The sequence below is a fragment of the Pectinophora gossypiella genome, chromosome 24, assembly GCF_024362695.1.
Source record: "Pectinophora gossypiella chromosome 24, ilPecGoss1.1, whole genome shotgun sequence".
Lineage (NCBI taxonomy): Eukaryota > Metazoa > Arthropoda > Insecta > Lepidoptera > Gelechiidae > Pectinophora > Pectinophora gossypiella.
This window is the reverse complement of record NC_065427.1, coordinates 4,785,950-4,803,705: the sequence shown is the minus strand read 5'-3', so window position 1 is coordinate 4,803,705 and position 17,756 is coordinate 4,785,950. Positions and strand designations below refer to the sequence as shown.

General features: G+C 38.5%; 1 long non-coding RNA gene across 2 annotated transcripts in view; it reads left to right on the top strand.

Annotated features, from left to right (window-relative positions):
* Window positions 1-17,756, top strand: part of LOC126377947 (uncharacterized) — a 124,701-nt gene that overhangs the window by 39,981 nt on the left and 66,964 nt on the right. For both annotated transcript variants that reach the window (XR_007568018.1, XR_007568019.1), the window contains exon 2: window positions 3,165-3,203. This is a non-coding gene — a long non-coding RNA (uncharacterized LOC126377947). The remainder of the gene's footprint in view (window positions 1-3,164; window positions 3,204-17,756) is intronic.

Sequence of the window (17,756 nt, the reverse complement as noted above, 5' to 3'; positions counted from 1 at the left end):
GAATACGAAAGTAACATGTAAACTTACCCCGTATAGTGTGCGGAGACCCTTAAGTTAAGGATAGCGAACACTTCACGGCACTGTCGTGTTGCAGCAACATAACGCCGCGGTGGCTTTAAAACTAATTATTTTTATTTAATTTTATTTATTGACGATTCTACACGCAACACTGTGGGTGCTATTACGTGTGTTGATAGGAAGCGCTATAGCTAAGGCTTTTGGGTGATGAATATATACATTGTTTTTTTTAATGATTACGCAGTTTATGAAACCATCATCATCATCACCATCTAATTTTAAATAACACCTGTCATTTCCTTATCCGCCGAAAGGCAGAGGGATTGGTAATGGACAGGCGTAAAATTTATGGAGCATACGTCATTGGCAGATACCTAAACAACCCTCTCTTTTACACTGGCCAATAACCAGACAGAATTAACTTCACAGCACACGTCAAACGGATTGCATGCCTATCGCATATTGCATTTAGGGATCACGGGATTAAATTATGAACGTAAATTTTATCAGTTGGATGCATACTTTCAATCTTGGAAAGAGAAAGACCTATATCAAGAGGAGTGGAAGAAAGGGAGAGAGACCTTTGCCCTGCAGTGGGATGGTGTAGGCTAGGAATAATAATCATCACTAATTCAAATCAAAATGCTACTTTTTTAGGAAAAAATAGGGCAGTGGTTTCCCTCTTGTCTTCCGCCCCGCAGTACTCTGACGCAAGTGGGATGGCACCCAGAGTCAGAGTAGGAATAATAATAATATAATAAGTTTTATCAACAAATATTTTTAAGCAAGAGAAGTGTGTCAGGATCGAAGCAAATGGAATTCTATAGTCTCTGCTTACCCCGGTGGGAAATAGGCGTGATGTATGTATGTAACAAATATTTTATTAGAGTGAGTTATACTACAATCTTCTTTTTCCCACGATCTTCGTCTGTTCTGAATAACGATTATTAACGATAGCAACTGCACACGTAATAGCCCGAAGCAAGTCACCAAACCTGTTGCTGGAAATAAAGACAAAAATGACTTGTCCTGTACCTTGTCGTATGAATAAACATTTCTTAAAGGATCTGCTTTAATTGCAACAAGTTTTTAAATGTGTATGAAACACGCTTTTTATGAAATATCGCTCCCAAGATGACTGCGTTTGCGCGCGATCGGTGAACCTATAAAGCGATGTAAATTGGTGTAGGAGGTTATATATGGACTATTTTTATAAGTACATGAAAATAGATAATTTAAATAGATATTTGGAACCTTATTCAGTGAAGATAAGTACTATACAGGGTGTTAGTGACACCGTACTGAAAACTGAGAGGGATGTTTCGGCTTATGATACTGGGTTAATATCAAGTGGAGTTACCATTCTGCACAATCGGCAAATACGTAATTAAAAGACTTCAAAATCTGTCTCATAAATACTGTTTTTTATTTAAGTTTAAATGCGAATTTATTTATTTTTTATTTTTAATTCATTTTGTTGATTGTAACTTGAAAGTACTTGTGATTTGGGACGAAGCACAACTTCAATAGCAAAACTGAGTGTGATACCGTCGAAGATGTGTATCATATCCTGGTGGAGTGCGTCCGGAACGAATCTTTTAGGAGACAAATTTATAATAATAATTTATTTTTGGAGGTAGGAGGCTGCAATTGTGCTCTGGCAGATCCGCTTAGCGAGGACGCCAGATCACTTTACAAATTAGTAAAATTAGGTATTGGAAGTAGAAGAGCTACTGAATAAATTGTCAATTATATTAATAAGCTTCTATCATGTAAAATAATTCCTATTTACTGTTTAATTACGAGGACGACATGGTCGTTATTCTTGTACCAAGTCCTTTATTAAATAAAAGATATTAAAAAAAAAAAACTTCAATAGCAATCATCATCATCATCCCCCTAGCATTATCCCGTTTTTTACAGGGTCCGCTTACTTAAACTGAAGATTTCACAGGTCTGGTTTTTTTACAAAAGCGACTGCTTGTCTGACCTTCCAACCCGCGAAGGGAAAACCAGCCCAATACAGGTTAGGTCACATACCTCCGAAAATGCATTTCTCGGGAATGTGGGTTTCCTCACGATGTTTTCCTTCACCGCTGAGCACGTGATAATCATTTATGATCCAAACATGTATTCGAAAACAAATTCGACAGTTGTTTGAAGCCTGTGTGGATTCGAACAGCTTTAATAGTGATATGGGACAAATTAAGATTTTTTTGGAATGTGGGACAAAACTTTAGGACGAATGAAGAATAAACCGTGATAATCGGTAGGACAAGACTAGAGTAAAATGCAGCTATAAAAACGTTTAAACGCGTTTAATACCTTAATAGACATTCTAAACAGCAGAACTGGTACCTAAAAAAACTAAAACTTGATGTTGGTATGAAAAACGTACTATATAGAAGGCTGGGCAGGCATTAGCGTAATTAGTGTATGCCATTACTGCGCGTCGCGCGTGGCAGATCGGTAATGTATGCCTCGAGCAAGTATGCTTCAGATTGCGAATATGGATACGCCAGTTTTAAGCCCTGTTTTATTATAGAGAAATCCATAAAAATAATAAATGCCTCTGCCACTGTAGTCCAGTGGTTCTGTTATGGCTAGCTATTCTTCCTTTATTTCATGTTTCTTACTTCTAATTTCTAAACCTTGGCCGCTATAACAAGCGCCCTAAAAACTATAATAACCTCGTAAGGCCCGGATTTCCAGACACAATAGTTAAACAATGGGATTTGGATTTTAAAAGCAGGACTTTGGGCATTAAGACCTTAACAAATAATTGGACTATGAAATGAGCACACCGCTCCAACGCGCATGCGCGAACGAAGAAGTTACTGAGTCGGCGCGTCAGAGTGCGCAGCCATCTTCCACAAATATCTGTGAACATGGTGTGTGTGTAAAACTATTAACTATCTTTAAAATTATTCTGAACAACTAAAACACTAAACTAATTATCTTAAAACTATTACTAACCCGGCCGGGCACTAACAAACTAATAAAATACCTACTAATAAACCATAGAATTAAACCGAGGAGACTTATTCTTAAAAAACACAAGAAAAAAAATCTGTATTCCGCTGATAAATTGTATGCTTAATGTATGTTTATCTCTTTATCAATATGTTGTTTCTCTTGTCACACAGGTCAGCTGAAGAAATCCCTGATTAGAGATAAACTTGCCTGTAAGTACTTTTTGTTTTCTTAGTTTAGTAAGTATATTTCTTAGATTTACTCCGAACCGGCGTGTATTTTACGAAACGAAACTAACGAACAATAGAAAACTACGAAAAATTTCGATTTAATTTGTAACGAAACCTTGTAAAATACAAGCTAGTTTCAATCTAAGTAAACATATGCGGTTTAAATAAAAAAAATAGGTTTGCTGAAGAAAATCGTACCTATCAAAATGTGATTTTTCAAAAAGCCTTTAAGTGGTTTTCATTATAAAGCGACGTAAAGTAAGTACTTACCTATTTACTTTTAGAATTATTTTGCACCTTTAAAACTTGCTTGTACCAATAATGTGAAGCTTGCATCGAACGGGACTTTCCACCACCGCTTTTCATCGGATTTTTTTCTAAAATTTCCACGCTAGGAACCACGCTGTCTACCAAACGGGATTGACAGTTGATTGATAGATTGCTCGTCTACTGATTGATCATTCTGCGCGAGCAGTTTAAAATAGTCAACTAACGAGGACTCTGGATGGTGGATGTCTCCATTTGAAGACAAAAACGGACATACATAGTGATGAGCTTGAGAACGTAACGGGGATTCTTTGAGCTATCTTGTAAGATTTAAAATGAGACGTAGGTTTAGTTACGTTCATGTACTTACTAGTTTTTTCCCGTTACTTCGCTCGCGTTAAATTCAGGGTAACATGGTTCCCCTTTCCTAATGTACCAAAAACTTCCAACCTTGAAAACTGCGAAAAGTCCCATAATAATTTCACCTCCTCTTTGAAAGGGCCGGTGCTGCCATTTCTGCAAAAAAATGTTGCACGATTTTTTTGTTAGACACAAATAGTCCGCATACCAATTTTTAGCTTTCCACCTTGAAAATTGCGGAATGCAGTACGAACTTCCACGCCCCAGTTTAGGAAAGTGGGAGGTTAGAAAGAGGCAAAAAGTAGCCTATGTCACTCTACATCCCTTCAACTATCTCCACATAAAAAAATCACGTTAATTATTCGCTTCGTTTTGCTGTGAAACGGACAAACAGACAGACAGACATATACACTTTCACATTAATAATTAAAGTATAGACTAGTATGGATTTAAGGTCGTAGGCCCCAGAAGCCTTTTAAAATCCAAAATCTAACTAACTATAACTTAGTTTAACTATTGTGTCTTTGAATTCGAGCCTCACGAGGTTATTATCTTTGAACTGAAATGTCTGGAGAGAGCGTTCGACTCTTGACTGGGAGGCCCTAGACTTTGATTAGGAAATTACTGACTGAAACATATGTTATGACTAGCGACCCGCCCCGACTTCGCTCGGGTGCAATGCTGAGAAAAAAAATTAAATTATTTACGACATGACATTAAAAACCTCAAAAATAACAGTATTTCTCCACTACTTAATGGATGTTATTATACATATAAACCTTCCTCTTAAATCACTCTATGTATAAAAAAAAACCGTATCAAAATCCGTTGCGTAGTTTTTAAGATTTAAGCGTACATAGAGATATGGGGACAGAAAAAACGACTTTGTTTTATACTACGTAGTGAAGCCACTCTAAGTGGTCAGTACAACATATGTACATACTTATTCCTCATCCATTCACCTCTGTCAGTCGTCACCTCAGTACTCACACCTTTCACACACATATCCTTCACACAATCCATCCACATTCATACTCACCACTTTTCTTGTAATATGCCTTTCATCATTTCTTATCATATAGCCAAAAAGATGTCAATAAAGATAATTTTATGAAGAAAATGTTTACCCGATTGCGGAGAAGCAAAAAGGAGGGTTATATGTTTGACCGCTATGTGCATAGGTATGTATTTGTGTACGTACAATCAAAGAGTAAAAGTTCAGTCACTGAGCCCAGCGAATTAATTATTTGTAAACAGTGGTGAAATTATGAACCATTAGTGGTCATAATTATAAAATTTATGTTTTTGTAGGTGTTTTTGGTCTATTACAGAAACGACATGTAACCAGGAGGTCTTAAGTGCAACCAATTAATTTATTACTTTGCAAGAAAATGATTGGACTTTAGCAGCTTCTTCTGCGTCTCTCGTACGTCTGATCCCTCGTAACTTTTAAACCTTTTATCAGTTTACCATGGCATACGACCACGGCTATCATTTAAAAGAAAAACTCGGAAGAATTTCAGTGAACATTTTTTTTTAGAGCGTGATTTTTCCGTAATCGGGTTTAATTTTCGAACCTATTTTTTTTTATTTAAGTTGATGCGCATTCAGTTACGTGGTCTGTCGCTCGGGCAAGCGGGTCGTGTGTGGCGGTTTTTGCTCAGCCCTGCATTTCACGCATAGCTGTGGACTCGGTGCGCCGGCGCATGTAAGCGATGTTACCGTATCTTAGTGGCTTCTGTGAAACATTTTATATGAAGGTCTTCTGTGAGGACTCCTTTTACTTGGTGATTGTATCTTGCGATCAGTTTCATTGATTTTAAGCAGATGAGTTTGGTTTTTATGACATTTTGGATGTTACTCCTAGGGGACTCAGTTCTTTCTTTCAAGTAGTCATTGAGTTGAGACTTTATCAGGACAGTCTTCAAAAAAATCGAAGCGTCAAAGATGGCTCGTTTCATTTTTGAACGACGGAAAATTCCACTCTTTAGGACTCTGTCGCACTAACATATTTGACATTTAGTGAGACTTACAGTTCAATTTGTCAAAAAAGTTAATGTGACATGGTACCAAAGTGTATACATATTAATGCTCGTGACCGTACCTATAGTCCATACTAGCCTAGCAATTCTCAGCGCTATCGGCAAAGAAGCCAGACTAATATCAGGAATCAATGAAAATCAGATCGAGACAGTAATTTCCTTATATATATTGTATTATACATATATAATGCAAGCCTGCGATGCTGTCTGCTGATTTGAATCTAATTTAGTCCCTCCCTTCGTGATGCACTGACAGACGAGCACAGGACCGGAGTTAGGCATCTTATACTAATTTATTCATAAAATATTTACATATTTTACATGTCAAATGTTCATTATTCCCCTAGAATTACCCCGTTTTTCAAAAGGTCCGCTTACCTAACCTGAAGATTTGACAGGTACGCTTTTACAGTAGCGACTGCCTGTCTGACCTTTCAACCCGCGAAGGGAAAACTACCCCAATACAGGTTAGGTCATATTGAAAATGCATTTCTCGGAATGTAAGTTTCCTCACGATGTTTGCCTTCACCGCTGAGCACGTGATAATAATTTATGATCCAAACATGAATTCGGAAACAAATTCGACAATCATTGGTTTAGGCTTGTACTGGATTCGAAACTGCGACCTCAAACTGAGAGGCAAGCGTTCTACCAACTGAGTTACCACGGCTGTTTTCAAATGTTATTATTATTCTTTAATTATAATTCGATTCTTAATTGTAGGTTCAGTTTAATAATGTTACAAGTAGGTAACGGCCTCCGTGGTCCAGTGGTTGAGCGTTAAACTCGCGATCCGCGGGTCCCGGGTTCGAATCCCGGTGGGGAAATATCACAAATAAATACTTGGTGATCACAAGCTTGGATAGGAAATTACAGGCTGATCGCCTGATTGTCAGAAAGTCGTTGGTACTGGTTACTACTTACTGATGTAATTAGTCGTTACATAAGCCATATTAGGAGCCTTTGGCCTCAATAATAACCCTGACACCAGGGTTGATAACGTTGGTCATCCACCTCGCAGTCCACACGGTAGAAGAAGTCTGAATCATCCCCCTCAGTATTCGTTACGATGCCACTAACATACTGTATATTATTACCGTCTGTAGTGAATTATCGTAGCTGATCTCGCAAAATCGACGATATAGTGACTAGGATTGAGAAGGGAATGTTAGGTTGGTTTGGACACGTTGAGCAGATGAAAGATAATAGAATTGCAAAAGCGGTATATAAAGCGAAAGTTGATGGTAGGGCTGGCAGAGGAAGATCGAGAAAGACTTACGATGATCAAATTGGAGATGTCCTTAGAAAAGGTTCAATACGATCTACTCTGAACCGGCGTGCGTGTATGAAGCGATTGATGAATGTGCAGGAAGCAAGAGAAGTGTGTCAGGATCGAAGCAAATGAAATTCTATAGTCTCTGCTTACCCCGGTGGGAAATAGGCGTGAGTTTATGTATGTATGTATGTATCTCGCAAAATGACGTATATGCAATTTTTGGCGAAACTGATTTGTACGTTTTGCAATTGTCAGTAAGACACAAATCACTTAAGCAAAAAAATACAGATACATCCGACAGAGAGATTGTGTCCTCTAAATGACGGACAAATGTTATGGGCGATAGGCTGATCCCTTATCACCATAAGGTTCATCATATCCAGCATACGACATCGTATCAACAGTGGCTGCAAGTTGTCTTTGATTACTTGTGGCTCTGCCCACCCCATTAGGGATTACAGGCGTGGGTTTATGGTATGGTATGGTATGGTACAGTCATGAGCAATATAATGTACCCACTTAAGGACTCTGTCGCACTAACATATTTGATACTTAGTGAGACTTACAGTTCAATTTGTCAAAAAAGTTAATGTGACATGGTACCAAAGTGTATACATATTAATGCTCGTGACCGTACAAATTCGTCAGTTAGTAAAGTCAGCCACGTTATATTCTCTTTGACCGCTTGCACCGGCCCTGGTCTTACACAGGGCTTCAATATGATCAAACATGGCGGCTGAGTGGGTATTTTACTACGAAACGTGATTAATAAAGTTTCTACTTACTCAAATCTTTTATCTACAAGCAACAGACGAGCTTAGACCTGCTATAGTTAGGCCCAGTTTCCACTAGACAACGCGAAATTCGTCAAGCGATATACCTATGTCGACGGATTCATTAAATAGGCGCAAAAGTTATGTGGCAATAAACACTATAACCGACCCACTAGGGTCGATAAACTTTTTCAAATATTTTTCCTCTCAGACGACGCCCTGACCCGAGGTTCGCGCCCAACTGGGCACCCTCAAGCCTGTTGTCTTAAACGTTGTACCGGGTGAGAGCCTCCAGTGCTCCCCATTAGTCCGGCCAAGTAGTTAATGCCATCTGCTGCAAATCTACAATAAGTCACGTCAAAAAAAAATACACTATACCGCAATCCTACCTCACTATCAGTCTGAAGCTACTCAGCCTGTATCTACTCACTGCTGGGTACCAACCTGCTCTCTTTCACGCCATCCTTACCGGCCCCGTGCAGATCTGCTGCAATATCGTATACCATTCCTAAATCTCTCACAAGAAAAAAAAATGTAAACATTTTCTTTCCAAAGATTCATTAGAAAAGTCATAATATATCAGCAGTACTCTTTGTCAAAAAATTGTAGACTTTTCGTAATCGCAAAAAAGTGGTTTTGAATGAGAGTTCTATCAAGCATTCCCTCCGTATGGCTTTTGCAAGGATGTAGACTAATGGATGCGGCAAATATTACTTTTATTTGTTGATTAAGGGTCTTCGAATGCAGGATTCAGTTTGAATATTTCCACCCCTCTAGGGGAGCATCCCCGCTGACAGCTGAAGTTGCTCTCAGACGACGCCCTGAGTCGAGGTTCGTGCCCAACTGGGCATCCTCAGGCCTGTTGTCTTAAACGTTGTACCGGGTGAGAGCCTCCAGCGCTCCTCATTAGTCCGGCCAAGTAGTTAATGCCATCTGCGGCAAATCTACAATAAGTCATGTCAAAAAAAAGGATTTTCGAAGCCAATTCTTTGACTTCTTTATAAAACACGCCGTTTGCCTTCTCTTTCATTAGTTCCATGTAAGCTCTTGTTGGTTTTCCCTTTCCTCACTCTCCTTCTATCTTCCATTTCATGATGTTTTTAACAAATTCGTCATGTCTTAGTGGCCAATAGGCTAGTTTGCAACTAGTCAAATCGGTTACTTTTTACTAAATATCAAAGACGACATTACTATGGAATTTCTATGAAAAATTAACCTATGACGTCGTAGAAAAACATGTCAAAAGAGAGAACGTCTTTGTCACCTTTAGATCCGTCTTTATTTAGTAGGTAGGTAATCAGAGTATCATAATTTATCTTTGACCTAGGAAACTAATCATCTTTCTCCTTCTGTTCTTGATAAATTAGATTTTTTGTCTCTTTTTTTCTCTTACTCTTTCTAGCACTTCCTCAATAGCAACCTTTCTGGCCAATTTATTATTTCCATCCTTCTCCAACACCACATTGAGCACCCAAATTGAAAAAAAATAAAAATGTTTTTATTACCAGAAAACAATACAATGAGGCACATAAAATAGGATGGGCACTTATATTAAAAATATATCCAAATGAACAGAGGTTCCCAAACTAGGCGGAGCCTGTATCGTGGGAAACCGTAAAAAAATGGGTACATGTGATGTTGGCGCATAGTTTGCCAAAGGAAACTTAAAATTAAACTTACATCTAAGTATTAGAGCGAAGGGTGTGTGTGTTAAGTAGGAATATGAATGTGTGAGTATGCGAGTTTAGTGTATGCGAGTCTAATAGTAAAAGTAATCATATCGATAATAGATTATCAAATCTTTCACTCTAACTCCATGGCCAGGGCACTCTCTTCATTCATTTTCTCAATGCGAGCAATTTCGTCCGAGAGATAGCGCTTTAACCGAATGTGCAATTACGACCTCAATGGACAAACGTAAATCAACGTAGTGTGTTCTTTTCAAAGGCTCGATTCACTCACAGATTGTACGATGTGTATGTTTTCAAGTGGTTCGTATTGATTTTAACTGACTTCAGAAAAAAAGGACGCTATCAATTTGACCAGATTTAGAATTGCATAATTTGAAAGTAAATAAAGAACCGTGGTAGCCCAGCTGGGAAAACGCCTGTCTCTCTCTATCAGGTAAGAAGCCTAAACCAATGATATTCGAAATTGTATCCGAATTCTAGTTTTAGATTTGAGTGGAGAAAGAGTCAAGAGAACATCTCAAGAAATTCGGGTATTAGTTTCGAAGCAAACGTCAGGAATAAAGAAGATTTTGACATCCAATTACCGACGTGACGGGAAATGGGGCTTCAGCCGAATTTTGGTCGTATTTTAGATTCAGACACTGTCTTAGCCCGCCCTAGACCTAAATAGCGATCCAATAGACATACTACTTTAGATATTAGGGTGAGGACATTGTGGAAGACAAGATTTTTAAAGAGGTTTTAATGTTGTATTAAAATCGTAGTTTTACGGAACAGAAACAACTACTTTTATAATAATAGTTAAGTGGTAGCAGTGGTAGCCCAGTTAGTAGAACGCTTGCCTCTCACTTCGTAGTCGCAGGTTCGAATCCAACAGGCCTAAACCAATGATTGCCAAATTTGTTTTCGAATTCATGTTTGGATCATAAATGATTATCACGTGCTCAGCGGTGAAGGAAAACATCGCGAGGAAACCCACAATCCCGAGAAATGCATTTTCGGAGGTATGTGACCTAACCTGTATTGGGCTGATTTTCCCTTCGCGGGCTGGAAGGTGAGACAGGCAGTCGCTTCTGTAAAAAACCGGATCTGTCAAATCTTCTGGTTAGGTAAGCGGACCATGTGAAAAACGGGATAATGATAAGGAGATGATGATGATGATGAGTTAAGTAGTAGGTGAGCAAGAAAATATTTTATTATCTTACGCACCAACTTACTTACCATAGAGCAACACGGACCTGGTAAGTAAGTTGGTGCGTAAGATAAAGTGTTACTTACATACATACTCTTAACCCATGCGTGTATGGAACGATTGATGAATATGAAGGAAGCCGGCATCGAAGCAAATGGAATTCCATAGTTAGCTTACCCCGGTGGGAAATAGGCGTGAGTTTATGTATGCATGTACTTACATATTTTTTAGTATAATAAATAAATGAAATAACATTAACACACACAACATTTAATCACGTCTCGACCTGTTGAAAATAGTTTACTAGACAGAAATTATGTTCATAATATAATATGGTGAGTTATTAATTTATCTTAAGTGTAGTCACTTACCAGCCTCCGTGGTCTAGTGGTTAGAGCGTTAGGCTCACGATCTGGAGGTCCGGGTTCGATTCCCGATGGGGACATTGTCGAAATCACTTTGTGAGACTGTCCTTTGTTTGGTAAGGACTTTTCAGGCTTGAATCACCTGATTGTCCGAAAAAGTAAGATGATTCCGTGCTTTGGAGGGCACGTTAAGCCGTTGGTCCCGGCTATTAGCCGTAAAAACACCTCCACCAACCCGCAGTGGAGCAGCGTGGTGGAGTATGCTCCATACCCCCTCCGGTTGATTGAGGGGAGGCCTGTGCCCAGCAGTGGGACTTATATAGGCAGTTTATGTTTATGTATGTAGTCACTTACACAGCTGGCACGACCATTATAGACGGCGATACGACTTATCACCTATGATGTTGGTCGAACAGAACGATCGATGAGGTGTGGGTACTTAGTTCACCTTGCGATAGATGTACCTTTGACCATACATACATACATACATCTGTGTGTGTCACAGATATCATATTGTATGTGTGACGCCCATACGATTAAAGACTAAAGTAAGACATAGGGGGTGAGGTAAACCTAGCTCAGCCGCTGGTGGGGAGCGGAGAATTGCCGTACTATACTCAGTTGGGATGTAGTCGTGATTCGTGTACCATTGAACCCGCTTCCGCTCCTCCCACGTCCCTGCCCTCCCCCTAACAGTAACACCCTCGCCAGCCTCCGCACGTCCTTACGCCATTTAACTCGATTGATGACGTCACTATGTCCTTTTCACTGCCACATTTTGTGTACGTGAGTTTTCTTTCTCCTATTCGACGGGTGAAGTACTTACTTTAGTATAAGGATTTAGTGCCTGTAACGTACATAAACAGCCTATATACCCACTGCTGGGCACAAACCTACCTCAATCAACCGAAGGGGGTATAGAGTATACTCCACCACGCTGCTCTGCGGGTTGGCGGACGTGTTTTAACGGCCTGTAGTCCTTATCAAATAAAGGACAGTCTCACAAAGTGATTTCGACAATGTCCCCATCGGGAATCGAACCCGGACCTCCAGATCGTGAGCCTAACGCTCTAACCACTAGACCTCGGAGGCTGTTACATAACCATAGAATAAAGAACAATACAACGTACAAGACGGTCACTGTACGCCCCGCGCCAATTCGTATCGGGCGCCAACCTCACCCCCTCTGGGTCTTATTTTAGTCTTAAATGGCCATAAGCCACTAAGGAGTAAGAGAGAGCGCGCGAACTTTGTCTCACTCGCACTTACGCGTTAGACGGCACACGGCAAGAATGAGCTTTGTATGAAAAGTCCGGAGTGTTACAGAACATAAGGTCACGATTATATGCATGTCGCAGACAAGCGCCATCTAGCGAAAACGGGATGTAACAATTTAGCTAGCTGGCCACATATTTTATTATAAAACAATAGAAACAAAATGGAGTAGCAAGAACGACGCTGTTTTATTTTCCCGCTCCTTATATTCATTTTATTCAACCAAATATATCCAAAGCGAGCTACCTATTTCTTCATGGGTTTGAAGCATATTACGTGACTTAGTGAATCATCTTGGTCAGTTCAACAACAAAAATAAAAAAATAAATAAAAAAAAACATAAAATCCTATAAATACAGTTGCGTAGAAATTGCTTTAGTCCCAACAATGGGGCCATGCGACATAGTCGACGGAAGTGGGTAATTTCTCAAGGAATCGACAATATTTCTTACAGCCCATAATTCTACTAAATTACCTGAGCTAATTTTGTATTAATAGCGGTCACGAGTACTGACGAGGAGAAAGGTGAAAGATTTTTGTGGTTGTAGATAAAATTGTTAAGTACAGAATCAGAATCATTTATTCAACTTAATTATCATAGATAAAGTTGTTCAAGGACAATTTAACTTTTTTGAATCTACTTACGTCATTTTGCAAGGTGTTATGGCTGAGGAGAAGAAATGACAAGAAACTGCAACAGCAACACATCTTTAAAAAAATGTATTCATTACAAGTTATTTAATAACTAGAGGTAGATAAACACATTTAATACCAGGCAACCATTTAGGTAATCATTAATCTTATAGTAAGCTTTTTTACATAAAGTACTTTTTCACATGAGCTCTAAATTTCTATTCTGACAAATTCTAAATACTGAAAAGGATTTAAAATCCTTCAAATTCCTATTGTTTGACTTATTTCTCTTTGTAAACTATAAATTAATTTATTTATTTCTTATTACAAAAAAGTCATCAAATAACTCAAACTAAAATTACTAAAATGAATATAAATTATGAATTTAAATTACTTAGCCTAGAATTTTGGATAAATAAATAAATAAATAGTACTTATTATACTATGTACGTTTTAGCACGATGTGTATGAGAGCAGGAAAAAGAGATGTAGTATAGCGTAGTAAAGAGACAAAAAAAAACCTTATTAAATATCTATGCTGGAATGGTAGCAGATATAAGATATACTAGAACATATTCAGCTGCTTATCTCCCCGAGCATGTTGTAAAAAACGAGGAATTGTCATGTGTTTTTTCTAACATGCATGATGGATCATTTTGATGGGTTGATTGTCACCATATCCATCTTAGGTTCAAAAGTCTGCATCTTCTGATTACACGTGGATTACGGACTTAAGTTATATGTCGCATGTATGTAACGATACGGCGATACGGCTCACCTATCACGTTGGCCGAACAGAAAGCTCGGTGAGGTGCGAGTACCTACTTAGTTCATCTAGCAATGGATGTGCCTCTGACTACCCCAATTGAGATATAGTCGTGAGCTTATGTTATGTATCTAAGTGGAACTTTTATAGTTGTATGTTACGATGATTTATGGCTGTTTTAATTTAGAAGATCATTTCTGTTTTATGTTTTATATATATACGTTTATACGTTTTGTTGTTGTAATTGTGTATGCAGTGTGTACCTGTGATTGGGGCACATATACAAAATTTTACTTAAGATTAGTATTTCATAACTTTACAATATGTGTACTGTTGGTATACCTCTCTAAATAAATAAAAAATAAATAAAAATGGAGCAGAACTAAAACACAAATCAAACACTTTTGTGCGCGATCATATGGAGACTTGTATTGTGCGTACGGGGATATATTTTTGAGCTTTTGTTGAACTGGAGTAATCATAATTCATAATGGAAACAGTTGTCTACCTATCTATGTGATGGTACTTGCTACTTGCTATTTAATTTCGACAGCTGTTGGCTTTGATATATTTTCCGTGTGTTATCATCATCCCCCTAGCAATATCCCGTTTTTCAGAGGAACCGCTTACCTAACGATGATGATTTGACAGGGTCGGTTTTTTACAAAAGCGACTGCCTGTCTGACCTTTCAACCCGCGAAGGGAAAACCAGCCCAATACAGGATAGGTCACATACCTCCGAAAATGCATTTCTCGGGAATGCGGGTTTACTTACGATGTTTTCCTTCACTGCATTTATGATCCAAACATGAATTCTAAAATAAATTGAACAATCATTGCTTTAGGCCTGTGCTGGATTCGAACCTGCGACCTCAAAGTGAGTGGCAAGCGTTCTACCAACTGAGCTACCACGGCTTCACAGGTATATTTTCACAGATAACACAGGTAACAGAGTTACACTTTCAATCGTAAATTTTTGCATTAATATACTTTTTGTCGCACGTCTCATTCACCTAAAACTATTGCAGCTTTTCACAGACTGTATAGCCAAAGAAAATAACTGATAGAAAAACCTCGGCACGGGGCCCTAGTCGTTCTTAAATAAAACAAAAAATATTGTAAGTAATATAGTTTCAGTAATTTGGCTACCTAATGGTTCCCAGGCAGTTACTATCATGCATTCCTATCTTCTAAATGGTCGTTAACATTTCTTACTCTATTTAATCACTGTCTTAAAAAGTGTTGAAAGTTATTTAGGAGTTATTTAGCGACGACTACATCTCTAGTTTGGTTAGGACATTGCAGGCTGATAACCAGATTGTCCGAAAGTAAGATGATCCGTACTTCGGAGGACTCTTGTTTACTTACGTCAGTATGTAGTCGTTAATGAGCCATGTCAGTGGCCTTTGACGGCTCAATAGTAACCCTTCAAATCGAAGTTCGGTTTTGCTAGCCACATTAGAGCCTATCATAACAACGACCTGGGATAGACATTTAGGAGTCGCCGTCGCCGGACACGGCTTGGATTATGATGATGGGAACCCTTATACCAAGGTTGATGAGGTCGGTCATTCACCTTATAATCCATACAAGAGAGGTCGGACGTGATGCAATATCTATGTGGGCGGTAGGAGGGTGCATTTTTTAATAAAAAAACTTTGAATATTCGTGTTCTCTTCTGCTATTTGTATTATCCCCTTTTAGGTTGTAGGGCTTGAATATCAGATTTCCACTCCTCGCGATATTTTGCAGCCTCTGTAGCTTGGTTTGAATATTAACTTTAATAAAATGTTACCTTAACAACCGACCAGCGCACACCTCAGATTTATTCATACTTCCTCATTGTTTCCTGTAGTCTGTGTAATTGTTAAAATATCATCAAAACTCGTACCTAAGAAAATCCTGAGTTTATTCAAATGGGAGTGAGTAACTAATTCTAAGCTTTATAAAAGTTAGCACGTAAATCTTTTCGTTTTGTTTCACTCACTTGTTTGTTGACAGCCGGAGTTTGGATTTGTTTTAAAATTTATTCTCCTGGAAGACACCCATTTTGTTTCCAGGGTGGAGCAGAGACAGGATCCTATAGAATTTCGTACTGTGATAAATGGTATTAAAATTAAGCCCTTTCGAGATTTCGAATAACTCACGCCCGCCGTCATTTTGTGAGCAGAACTACAAGGTTATTAGATGACTGTAGCTATATATATTATAATAATATTACAGTCACATTTGGTATTGAAGTCCGAAATTGACATATTATCGGACCATCACATAAATAAAGATACTTAGTCAATCATATTGGATACGTCATATTCTATTGATCGATGAAATGAACAAACAATCCGTCAGTCCACATTTTCAACATGGCCGGGTCATTATATTCTTTCTTTAGGCTGAGTCCAGCAGAGTAGCATAAGCAATACGCACTCCTATGTGAAACTTTCCCAGTCCCAGTTTTCTTCTACATCCGCTGTTTGAATTCTAAATAGGCTGAAACTTTTGTTGCGTGGTCCTTTTGCAGACGCCGAAAAAAGTTGGTAATGGTTTCGAAAATTTAATTTCCATGTCCTATTTACTTTTTTAATTACAAATGTACAGTAATTCTGGTAGTGTTCGAAAAAAATCACACAGACGACACAATTCATGCCCGTAAAGTCTTGGTATTAGAGTCCTAGGCTGTCGGAATGATAGACATCATAGAGTTTCAAGTTTACCTCAACTTTTTTATTTATTATTTATTAAATCTTAATACTAAAAATACAATTATCAATGCCCTGCAAAACTGTTTAAACAGTTTGTCTGCAGGAAAGAGTCTCTACTAATAATATGAACTTATATCTAATAGTCAATTAATAACATAAGTTAACTAAGAATAATAAGTTAGCTAGGACACGAGTCTAGAAGGTGTTGTTTAAGTAATTTTTTATATTTACTTTTATTTGGTTCTAGACGGATGTTCTCAGGCAAACTATTCAGTAAGTAGGGAAGTCTCGTTTTTAGAGTTCTATCGCCATAGTAATTATTAGCTCTGGGGACTTCGTATTTGCCCGCGCACACCGACCTCGTGCCATAACTATGGCTTGCTAAAGATAGTTGGTCATACTCTTGATTGACTTGACAGTAGTCAATCCGTATCCGATATGTCATATATCTTAGGACTTAGTATGAAAAGTCGTTGCAATTTTTGTTCATCTTTGTGTGTATAGTCACAGTTAGGCTTGCTTTTTAAACGGGGAGCGCCGGTTCGTACCCCGGTATCGTACTTGCACGAAGTTATTAACTTATCTTAAGTGCAGTTTTCACTGATACAGTTGGCTCGACCATTATAGACGGCGGTACGGCTCACCTATCACGTTGGTCTAACAGAAAGCTTGGTGAGGTGTGGGTACTTAGTTCATCTTGCGATGGATGTACATATACCTCTGACTACCCCAATTGGGATAAAATATTGAGATTATGTTACTTAACGCCTTTATTAATGTATTATATTATTATCCACCAACCCGCATTGGAGCAGCGTGATGGAGTATGCTCCATATCCCCTCCGGTTGATTGAGGGGACGCCTGTGCCTAGCAGTGGGACGTATATAGGCTGTTTATGTATGTATGTATTATTATCACGTTAACTTCACCTTAGTCATTGGGATCTTCAAACTCAAGTTGGTCGTTTTACTATCTGGCAAGCTTTTCTTAGGCTTTTAATCATAGATGATGTTTTACATCTTAGGGTCACAGGTTTGAATCCCGGATCAGGCGCTAAACCACTGAATTCGTCTTTATGAGTTTGAGTTCATGTTTGGATCATACATCATTCATGATTTCTAACACGTCACGTTGGTCTAACAGAAAGCTTGGTGAGGTGTGGGTACTTAGTTCATCTTGCGATGAATGTACC